The 12343-nt window shown below is 28.7% G+C and overlaps 1 protein-coding gene across 1 annotated transcript in view; it reads right to left on the minus strand.

Moving 5' to 3' along the window:
* LOC114335711 (ITG-like peptide) overlaps positions 1-12343 on the minus strand; it is a 231914-nt gene that overhangs the window by 142678 nt on the left and 76893 nt on the right. The window lies entirely within an intron of this gene.

The raw sequence follows: 12343 nt of genomic DNA on the forward strand, positions 1-12343 counted from the left end.
AACTCGAGGCACATTCTTACAATGAATACAATTAGACTGAGGAATAATAACTAAAAATTTCTATATCAACCGGTCTTTATAAATTGGTCTTTTCACAAAAAAATTTAAAGGTAAAACTTAATTTTTACAAAAACTGTAAAAGATAAATAATTGATATTGTTATCATAGCATGCTTTAAATATAGTCATTGTGCTGCCAAAAAATTAAGTTCAAGAAATCATTCCCTCTGGGTGTAACACTTCTAATATCACTGAGTATATTTTCCTTCGTTAAGTGGGATGAGAAAGGTAGGATTCTTTGGTTTTTTTCTTTTTGGTACATTCCATGTCAAATCACTCAGGCAAAAAATTTTGGATCTCCGATTTGTCTGAAAATTGGTATATAGCTTCTGCGGGACGTAAAAATACGATATTTAAGGTCAAAAAATCTTCTTCTTTTTTTATTAAAAAGTTATTTTATGCGATTTTACAGTGATATGGTGTTTATTTCAACAAATTTGCTTTTTCTGTCGTAAAGTATCAATGAAAAACATAATATTATAATAGAAAGGACTCAAAAATGTCATTATATGGCATTATAACAAGTTATTTTGAATCAAAACAAGTTTTTGATCAAATTTTATAGTGTAAAAAAACGTTAAAATACCGTTTTTTACATTTTCCTCCATTCCCAAAATACGTCATCATCGATTTGGCTGAAAATTTGCCCACAGATAGCCGAAAGATAGGATTTTAAGTGGTTAGAATGATTTGAATTATATTATAATACCAAAAAAGTTACATGCTGTAATATCAGACTCAAAAGCATATATTAGTCCAGTCGGGATAGCATTTCACCTTGAATGCCGAGTTGCACAAAATTTTATTTTTCTGATCTTTAGGGGAGTCAATAGTAGCCTAAATTTAAAATCACGAATGAATTCCTCCGTTACGTTAGCTGCCATCTTGATTTTAAAGGAGAACCTGTTTTGCTCAATATCTCCGCCATTTTTAACTTTGCGACAAAAATGGTAGGAACTGAAATTGTTCCAAATAAATCGTATTTACAATTATTACAATTTCTTTTTAACAATTTTTGTCGTGAGGTCGATATTTTCGAGTTAATTGTACTTACAGTAGACGCCTATATTTTTGACTATAATATTGCATGTAACTTTTTTGGTATTGTAATATAATTCAAATCCTTCTCACCACTTAAAGTTCTATGTTTTGTCTATCTGTGGGCAAATTTTCAGCCAAATCGATTATGATGTATTTTGGGAATGGAGAAAAATGTAAAAAACGGTATTTTACCGTTTTCTACACTATAAAATTTGATCAAAAGCTTGTTTTGAATCAAAGTAACTTGTTATAATGCCATATAATGACATTTTTGAGTCCCTTCCATTAAAATATTATGTTTTCCATTGATACTTTACGATAGAAAATGCAAATTTGTATAAATAAACACCAAATCACTGTAAAATCGCATAAAATAACATTTTGAGAAAAAAAAAGAAGAAGAAGATATTTTGACCTTAAATATCTTATTTTTAGGTCCCGCAGAAGCTATATACCAATTTTTAGACAAATCGGAGGTCCAAAATTTTTTTTGCTCCAAAATTGAGTGATTTGAAATGGAATAACCCTTTTTATATTAGGTATGTGTTTCTTTTATGATTTTATTGATAGGGGAGTGCATTTAGATTTTCACTTCGGAAAAAATCAAACAAGATAAAACTTTTTGTAATTCCATTAAGAAATGTTTAATAAACAACATATCAAAAAGTTCTACTCGAGAAGTGGGTGCTTCATTTTTTATTAAACAAATGAACAGCGAAGTTAGATGTCTTTTTAAATAACTCCGAAAATATAATTTTTAGTAAAAAACTGACTTGACCATTGAAAAATTCAGAAAATTTTACAAAAAAAACCTTATATAAAGATTTTTCTAAAATTAAATCTCTAGCTTCTGTAATTTTTTATTTATAACGCTAAAGTCACCCTTCTCACACACATTGGCGCAATGTAAACTAGCGTTGGAAGAAGTGCACGGTTGAGTTTTTTTAATGTAATTCTTTAACTAATGGATCAAAAGAAATTTTACAAATTGGACATGAAAGAAGATAGAATAAGCTATCTTATGGTTGTAATAAGAAGAAATAAAACGTATGGACATAAGTACGGTGTGGGCGGAAAGTGAGACTTACATGAATTTTGTTTAAAAATGATTTAAAAATGTGTAACTAATACAATTTTACTTACAAAGCTCTAAAATTTGCACAACTTACCTCTCAATCATCTTACTAAACGATGTTTTATTAAAAAAAAATCTCAAAAATTTAATTCAAATAATACGCTGTCTCAAAAAATGTAATTTTTGAAAACTTCGTAGTTCTACAGAATTCCCACCATTTTAAGACGGTATTACTCAAGTTTGAATAAATCTAATACAATTTTTTTAATATTTTTTTAAAGCCTAGGATGTAATCTTTAAAAAACACTGAATTATTTTAGATTAAAAATGAAATAAACAATTTCTTTTTGAGAAAACTAAGAAAGATAACAAAAATGTAATACAAAAACCGAAAATTACCAGCTGAAAAAATGTATATACAGAGTGATCAAAACTTTTTTCTGTAAAACTTACCTAAAATTAATTTAATAATAAGCTTCAAAAATAATAAATGTTCAAAAAAAAATTTTTTTTAGCTCTTATACAGTATGTCTGCGTAACTTGGAACCTATTGATAACTTTTTTAATATCAGTTTTACGAAAAAAAGTTATTCTTTATAAAATACTCTGCATCGTATGTAACATAAGATGCAACCATAAAATATCAAATTTTGTTAATTTTGTACGAGTTATGTCAAAAAATATGAATTTCACTCAAGAGTAAAGTACCTTTATATTTCACAATATCGAAAATTTTTATAAAGAAAAGTTGTTTGGAATTAAAAACTATGTTCCAATATGTAATTATATCCTTCTAATCGAAAATTTGTTTTTTTTAATATTGTTTCAAATTAATTAGACCAAACATCATTAAATTTTCACTTATTATTTATGATAACTGATTTATTATTAATTTTATGAAGAAAGTTATTCGTCATAAATAGCTGTGCATGGTCTAACACTTAATATGCAAATATAAAATATTATATTTTATCAATATTATACGAGGTATTATGTAAAAAAATTGCATAAAAGTGTAATTGCATATTGACACTTCGTTTTTAATTCTGAACAACTTTCCATAATAACAATTTTCAGTATTATGAAAAATATATGTATTTTACTCCTAACTGAAATTTTTATTTATTGACATATCTTGTACAAAATTGATAAAAATTGATATTTTATGATTGCATTTAAAGTTTTAGAATATGCAGAGCTTTTTACTAAGAATAACTTTTTATTTATGATTCCATTGCAACAATTTTTTGAATATTGAAGAGATAGATTTTGAATAAATGGGTTTTTCTTTCTAATACATTTTAATTTTTAATATTTTTGTGAAAATTATTTGTTTATCTTTTTTTTTAAGAATGAAATTCCATATTTGTTTGATTGGATTCTACTTGTTTTTCATTTAAATATCCGCCATTTTGGATCCGCCATTTTGAAATTTAAATTTTTAATCTTTAATTCAGATTCAACAACCTGTTAAAAATAAAGACAATAAATGTTTTAGAAAAATGTTCTTTTTTCTGTTCTTTTTAGAAAATCCCCATTTTGGATCCGCCATTTTATAGTTTATAATGTTAACATTTAAGTTAGGTTTATCAAAGCTCTCAAAAATAAATATATGTAGAAATAAATACATTTTGTAAAGAAATTATGATTTTACAACTATTTTTTAAGTTATCCGCCATTTTGGATCTGCCATTTTATAATTTAAATTATCAAAATTTGATTCAGGTTCAGCAACCTCTCAAAAATATCCACATATATGTAAACAAACACGTTTTATAAAAAAAATTCGGATTTTACAACTGCTTTTTAAGGAATTTTAGGAAAAAATCCGCCATTTTGAATCCGCCATTTTGAATTTGCAAATTGTAATGTCAGATTCGGGTTCAGCATAATCAAAACTAAAATAAAAACATTTTTTATCAAAATAAAATGTTTAATTCACTCATATTCTTAACATTATTCATACAAAACAATTGTTATTGTTTAAACAATTAATAAACAATTAGCGGCGAAATTTGTGAGTAGAACTTTTTACTTTAACATATTTATAAACTAACAAAAAAACTTTTAGAAAAATATAACCTTGTTTGATTTTTTCCGAAACATTGTATCTTCTCGTTCTAATTGCACTCCCCTATGATGCATCTTTCCATTTCACTCTGTGCTCACGGTCTCAGGCACGTTTGCATATCTGGCTCTAAATCTCTAAAATTTTTTTGTTGATGTATGCTTCATGCTTGTTTACTCTAACACTTAGTGGTCCTGCAGTCTGTTTTTGATATACAGGGTGAGTTTTTAGTGCGGGATCGGTCAATAATTCCATTATGGTGTAGAATATCAAAAAAGTTATTTAGAAAAAATGTAGGCAATGATATTCTCTAGGCTCGGAAAATATGTCCATTTCTACAGGGTGATCAATAACTGCGTGGTATATCAAACATATAATTTTTTAAATAGGACACCCTAAATTATTTTTAATTTTTAAATTCCTCTCATAATTCCTGTTTATATAATACAGGGTTTTGTATTACTATACAGAGTATTTAACAAGTTACGACCATTTTTAGTTCGAAATCCCTATGAGATTAACACCATGTATATAAAGAAGTAATTCATAAACAATAATTTGTTTTGTATAATAAGATAAACAATGTTCTGTAGTTTTTAAATAAAGTTTAACTGAAATCATTGACGAATATTTGTATACATGGTGAACTACAAAACCAAATTACGATTTTCTCAACTTTTTTAAACGGATCACCCTATATCTTATTTTTTAGAAATATTGTACTTATGATGTTCTTTCATTTTTATATAGCATTCCCTATATCTAAACTCGTCAGTTTTCGAGATATTTTTAGTTTTTTTCAAACTTCGGGAAGACATTCAATTTTTCTACTAAAAATACATAAGTTAGTATTGAGTGGTAATATAACAAAATTATTTTAATTCAATAAATAACTAACACAAAATATAAACTAAAACAATATGCAATAAATGTATCAATAAATGTGATATTAAGGAATTATCATATTTTCTTAATATACAAGGATCGTAAAATTCCTACAAAAGAATATATCGTGTGTGTAGTAATATAACAAGATTATTTTTATTTAATAAACAACTCACACAAAACATAAACCAAAACAATATACCACTACTGATGTAACAGTTTTTAGGTTGTTATATCAACAGTATTTTAAGCCAAGAAGTTTTTAGTAACACATTCCTAATTGCAGATTATTAATACTATAATTTTCATACTAATTTTCATTAATATGCATCAAGAAATCCTACTTTGTTAACACTCCTAGTCAAACTAGGTGATCTATAAATGTTAAAGGTGCTATTGTTTGCGATTATTTGATTGGCCCACATTTTTTTTGACGGTTGAGGTTTTTACACGACAGTTCTTCTAAAATTGATTTTTTTCCTGTGGGGCTATATAAAAACCTTGTATACCAGAAGCATCCAACAACGCCTGATGATATGAACAATAGAATAATAAGAGCTTTTAATAATATTAACTTACAAAAATGTTAAGAAATGTGGCTCGGTCATTTGAATATCGGTTACAAAATTGCATAGACGTTGAGCGTGGACATTTTCAACATTTACCTTAGACTTATATCCTTAACATCACATTAATTGGTACATTCATTAAATATTGTTATGGTTTATATATTTTGTTAGAAATTCATTGAATGCAAATATTTGTTATATTATTACACAATACTTATTTGTTAAATTATACCTACTTATTAAAAACTGAATGTATTTCCGGCAAATGAAGAAAACTAAAAATATCTCTAAGAAGTTTAGGTATAGGAGATTCTATATAAAAATGAAAGAGTATCATAAATATAACATTCCTAAAAAATACAATATAGGGTGATCTATTTAAAAAAAATCAGAAAATCGTAATTTGGATTTGTAGTTTAAAAGTGCTTATAACATTGAATGTTTTACTAAGAACTTCTTGGCTTAGAATTCTGTTGATATAGCATTCTAAAAACTGTTACATCAGTTATATATTGTTTTGATTTATGTTTTATGTGAGTTATTTATTGAATAAAAATGATGTTGCTATATTATTATATACAAGAATTTTTTTTTGTAGGAACTATACGATTCTTGTATATTAGGGAAATATATGATAATTTCTTAATATCACACTTATTGGTACATTCACTGCATATTGTTATGGTTTATATTTTGTGTTAGTTATTTATTGAATAAAAAATAATTTTGTTTAATTATCACTCAACACTAACTTATTTCTACTAGAAAAATTGAATGTAATCCCGAAATTTGAAGACAACTTAAAATATCTCGTCAAGTAATGAGTTTAGGTATAGGGAATGCTATATAAAAATGAAAGAGTATCACAAATACAAAATTTTGAAAAAATAAAATATAGGGTGATCCATTTAAAAAATTGAGAAAATCGTAATTTGGTGTTGTAGTTCACCCTGTATACAAATATTCGTCAATGATTTCAATTAAACTTAACTTAAAAACTACAGTATATTGTTTATCTTATTATGCAAAACAAATTATTGTTCACTAATTACTTTTTTATATACATGGTGTTAATCTCATAGGGATTTTGAAATAAAAATGGTCATAACTTGTTAAATACTCTGTATAGTAATACAAAACCCTATATTATACGAACAAGAATTATCAGAGGAATATAAATATGGAAAAATATATAGGGTGTCCCATTTAAAAAATTATATGTTTGTTATACCACGCAGTTATTGATCACCCTATAGAAATGGACATATTTTCCAAGCCTAGAGAATATCATTGCCTACATTTTTTCTAAATAACTTTTTTCGATACTCTATACCATAATGGAATTATCGACCGATCCTTCACTAAAAAACTCACCCTGTATGTTTCCTGCTCGGTTATACTGACACTGAGTGTATTCTGTAACATTTCCGTTAAATTTAAGAGGCCTCTAAAATTTAACTTTTAACGGTCCTCTAAAACTTTTAGGTTAGATTGACATTCTGTAAACCCATATTATAGAGGACCGCTAAAATAATATTTTTTTAGAGGAATCCTCTAAAAGGTTTTGGAACAAATACGGCAACGTCGCACGTTGATCGTTTTTGAAGTTTTTGAACTACTTTTAACCTAGAAATTGACCGAAAACTGACAGAGGCCAAAAACTTTAAGAAGAAGAAGAAACTGACAGTTTCCTAGAAAATAATATTTATTGTATTTGATTATTTTTTAGTACAACTCATATTTTCCAATTAAACATTTTTATTTATAAAGTTATACATTAAAATATTGCTGGAAAATTGCATAATATCTTATTTCTTCTCCCCTTCGACACTAATTTTGGTCAAATGGTCTATGTATTTTCAATAACATTAAGGTCATCTTATTAATCTGCATCTGGTTATAAACCTTCTGAAACTTCACCTTTATAAACATTTAGTACGTTTTGTAATGTTCCACAATAACTTTAAATAATTTTACCTGCATTAATAGGATTTAATTGCTTTGACAAACATTTTTGACTTCAACACTTTTTCAATCACATTTCTAGGTAGGTAGGTACCTACTTCCTTTGAAATGGTAATTGTAGTTACTTTCAGGTCAATTACTTTTTGGTTTTGTTGTTGTAATCTGAAATCAGCTCTACAAAAAAACAAAAATGTGAATTTTGTTACTTATAGGGTACTTAGTGTGTCGATTGTAAAGTAAAATGAGACTTACCTTTCATTAATATTTAGTAAGTACGAAGACGAAGTAGTTTTCAATCCTAATAGTAAATTATTAATATTGAAAATATTAAAAATATTACTAAAAGATTTTTAAATTGAAAACTTATTGGTACACTTTCCTGGTGACACCTCCAAGACTTCTACAATTTGCAAATCAAATGGATGCTACAGTGAAGACGAGAGGGAAGGAATTCTACACTATGCAATTCACATCCCCCGTCTGCAGCTGGTAAAGTTCCAACGGAAAAATGCACCTAGTTACTCTACGGAGTAATACGACTATAAAATAAAAATGTATACCATTTTTATTCAGTTGCAATGCGAAGGCAAAACAATCTTACTTTTCAATTAGAATACGGAGTGCAGTCCAGTCCCTTGAATCGCGATTTTCGGCTCTTATTGGAGCCTTCATCGGAAAGAACGTAGGCACTGTTCTCCATATTTTAACTGATTCGCATCGAGAGGTTTTCCCACCCATTGCAACTGAAGTGATGATAAGAGCCGAAAATCGCGATTCAAGGGACTGGACTGCACTCTGTATTCTAATTGAAAAGTAAGATTGTTTTGCCTTCGCATTGCAACTGAATAAAAATGTATACATTTTTATTTTATAGTCGTATTACTCCGTAGAGTAACTAGGTGCATTTTCCGTTGGAACTTTACCAGCTGCAGACGGGGGATGTGAATTGCATAGTGTAGAATTCCTTCCCTCTCGTCTTCACTGCAGCATCCATTTGACTTGCAAATTGTAGAAGTCTTGGAGGTGTCACCAGGAAAGTGTACCAATAAGTTTTCAATTTAAAAATCTTTTAGCAATATTTTTAATATTTTCAATATTAATAATTTACTATTAGGATTGAAAACTACTTCGTCTTTCAATGCCAGATGGCGCTAGCCACCTACTATCATCACTTCAGTTGCAATGGGTGGGAAAACCTCTCGATGCGAATCAGTTAAAATATGGAGAACGGTGCCTACGTTCTTTCCGATGAAGGCTCCAATAAGAGCCGAAAATCGCGATTCAAGGGACTGGACTGCACTCCGTATTCTAATTGAAAAGTAAGATTGTTTTGCCTTCGCATTGCAACTGAATAAAAATGGTATACATTTTTATTTTATAGTCGTATTACTCCGTAGAGTAACTAGGTGCATTTTTCCGTTGGAACTTTACCAGCTGCAGACGGGGGATGTGAATTGCATAGTGTAGAATTCCTTCCCTCTCGTCTTCACTGCCTCATCCATTTGACTTGCAAATTATAGAAGTCTTGGAGGTGTCACCAGGAAAGTGTACCAATAAGTTTTCAATTTAAAAATCTTTTAGTAATATTTTTAATATTTTCAATATTAATAATTTACTATTAGGATTGAAAACTACTTCGTCTTTCAATGACAGATGGCGCTAGGCACCTACATCATCACTTCAGTTGCAATGGGTGGGAAAACCTCTCGATGCGAATCAGTTAAAATATGGAGAACGGTGCCTACGTTCTTTCCGATGAAGGCTCCAATTAGAGCCGAAAATCGCGATTCAAGGGACTGGACTGCACTCAGTATTCTAATTGAAAAGTAAGATTGTTTTGCCTTCGCATTGCAACTAAATAAAAATGGTATACATTTTTAATTTATTAAGTACTTCTTCACCAAATACATTACAAAAAACGATTTGCCATTTTTAAATATTGATCTCCAGTATAATACAAGAATAACAAACTACTATTCATACAAACATAACCCAACAAAAATAATCAAACCACATTTAACAGACTGCTAAAAATTTAGCGGGTACGTTTTGACATCCTCTAAAATATTTTTATTTAGAGGGAGTTTTAACGGTTTAGGTTATGATTTTAACGGATGTATGATTTACAGATTACCAAAATATTTTTAGCGGGCGCTAAAATTTTAGAGGCCTCTAAAATTTAACGGAAGTGTTACAGAATACACTTAGTGGCCTTGCCGTTCCTTCCACGTAGAAAGTGTGGCATTCACAGGATATTTCGTAGATGCAGTTTATAGATCTTTATTATATTTTATTATAGTGCAGTCACTGAACGTTTTCACCTCCGATTTCGTTTAACCTCCATCGATGTTCATGAAAATTGGTGAGCAGTTAGAGAATAATTCAAGAAACAAAGGTGATATGATGCCAACTTGCGCTTTTACCCTGGGGGTGGATGCCACCCCTTTTCGTGGGTGAAAATTGTTTTATTAAAAATAATACCATAAATCGATAGAAGGACAAATTCTAAGCAAAACTTGTTTTATAAAGTTATTACAATAAATCAATAATTTTTGAGTTATTAAAGATCAAAAATTTTATTTTTTCGTAAAAAAATGCATGTTTAAAGCAGTTTTTCACGTATAACTCAAAAACAATAAGCCTTTACAAAAAAGGTATAATTACCAAAATTGAAGACTAAAAATCTGAATATACTCTTCACTTAAAGGACTAAACTAATGAAGTAAAAGTCAGACTTACTCTCAATATTTATTATAACTTCCGACGACCGGTTTCGCTCTTTAAAATTTGTAGAGCATCTTCAGGTCAAAGGTAACAAGTTACAAAATGCTACAAACAAAAACCAGAGTTAGGACATTGTCTGGTTGTAAAAGATGCTCAAGATCCATAAGATCAAGCCAATGTTGAATAACATACATAAAAGTAGCGAAATAGCATACCAATGCACATGCATGCAATCATGGGGGGGGGGTGGTAAAACTTCCCCCAAGTGCACAAACATGTGCAGAAGTATGCTATATATAATCATGCAATTATAATGTGTCGTACTTACATTCGGATACAAGGTGCTAACAACTCAGTATTCATTATCATGATGTTTCTGTTGAAGTTATGTTAACGGGGGGTAAAAACAAATTTGTTTACCTTTGCTGCATCCTCCGTCTATTCCACCATATCCCGTTAACATAACTTCAACAGAAACATCATGATAATGAATACTGAGTTGGTAGCACCTTGTATCCGAATGTAAGTACGACACGTTATAATTGCATGATTATATATAGCATACTTCTGCACATGTTTGTGCGCTTGGGGGAAGTTTTACCACCCCCCATGATTGCATGCATGTGCATTGGTATGCTATTTCGCTACTTTTATGTATGTTATTCAACATTGGCTTGATCTTATGGATCTTTAGCATCTTTTACAACCAGACAATGTCCTAACTCTGGTTTTTGTTTGTAGCATTTTGTAACTTGTTACCTTTGACCTGAAGATGCTCTACAAATTTTAAAGAGCGAAACCGGTCGTCGGAAGTTATAATAAAGATTGAGAGTAAGTCTGACTTTTACTTCATTTAAAATGAACTCTCACATGCAACCCATTCAAGAACTAAACTAATGTTAATTCAAAGTGAGTTATGGGTAACTGAATGTATATTTTTTTCGACGAGTACTCTAAGTATTCAAGCTTAAATAATGGGAAAACAATGCATTTCATAAAATATACCTGCTAAACACTTGTCAAAATACTTCGGAATACCTATCAAATGAGCTCAAGAATAACTTAATAGCATCAGAATTAAGCAAGTTATGATGAAAATAAGAGAACCCTTTCGATTTTTTATGAAAAAGTGAAAAATTAAACATACGCCATTTCCACAAAAATTAAAATTTATAGTAATACTTAAAAGAATTTCTTTGTGTTAGCATAAGTAATGATTTCAAAAATTTTCACTGGTTTAGAATGCATATTTTTGAAAAAAAGTTATATTTTAAAAAATCAGAATTTTTAAAATTATCGTAATTTTTATTGTCTTTTGACAATAACTCCAAAAATACTCAATACACGTAAAAATTGATGTATAATCAAATTTTAGTGTTTTCTATATCAAATATTTTTTTTACTATTTCTGTAGGATAATTAAAACCGAGATAGAAACGTTTAAATCTTAAATTTTGCTGCGAGAACCATTTAACCGTGACCATTTAACCTTTGATTTTTAAAAAATTAAGGAGTTTAGAAGATTAAATTCAACATGTTTCAATAGCTTTTAGAATTATCTCTCAAATCGGTTTTAGTTGAACCTGATATCTTAAAAATTAATGGAGTTATTTAAAAAAAAACGATAAAATTTTTTTGAAATTTTTTTAAAAGGTAATGTTTGAAAATTTTTTGGATCATAAATTTTAATGCTATCATCTTGTTCGGGATCTCATTTAACAGACATGTCTTAGTACTTTCACAAATGTTTAATAAGTTTATCTTATAAAATGCATAATTTTCCCGTAATTTAAGCTTGAATACTTAGATTAGGGTACTCGCCGAAAAAAATATACATTCAATTACCTATAACTCACTTTTAGTTGAAATTAAAATGTATTTTTAGTAAGGAGTTTATTTCATTTTTTATTAGCTTCAATTTTGGTAATTATAACTTTCTTATAAAAACTTATCGTTT

The sequence above is a fragment of the Diabrotica virgifera genome, chromosome 6, assembly GCF_917563875.1.
Source record: "Diabrotica virgifera virgifera chromosome 6, PGI_DIABVI_V3a".
Taxonomy (NCBI): Eukaryota; Metazoa; Arthropoda; class Insecta; order Coleoptera; family Chrysomelidae; genus Diabrotica; species Diabrotica virgifera.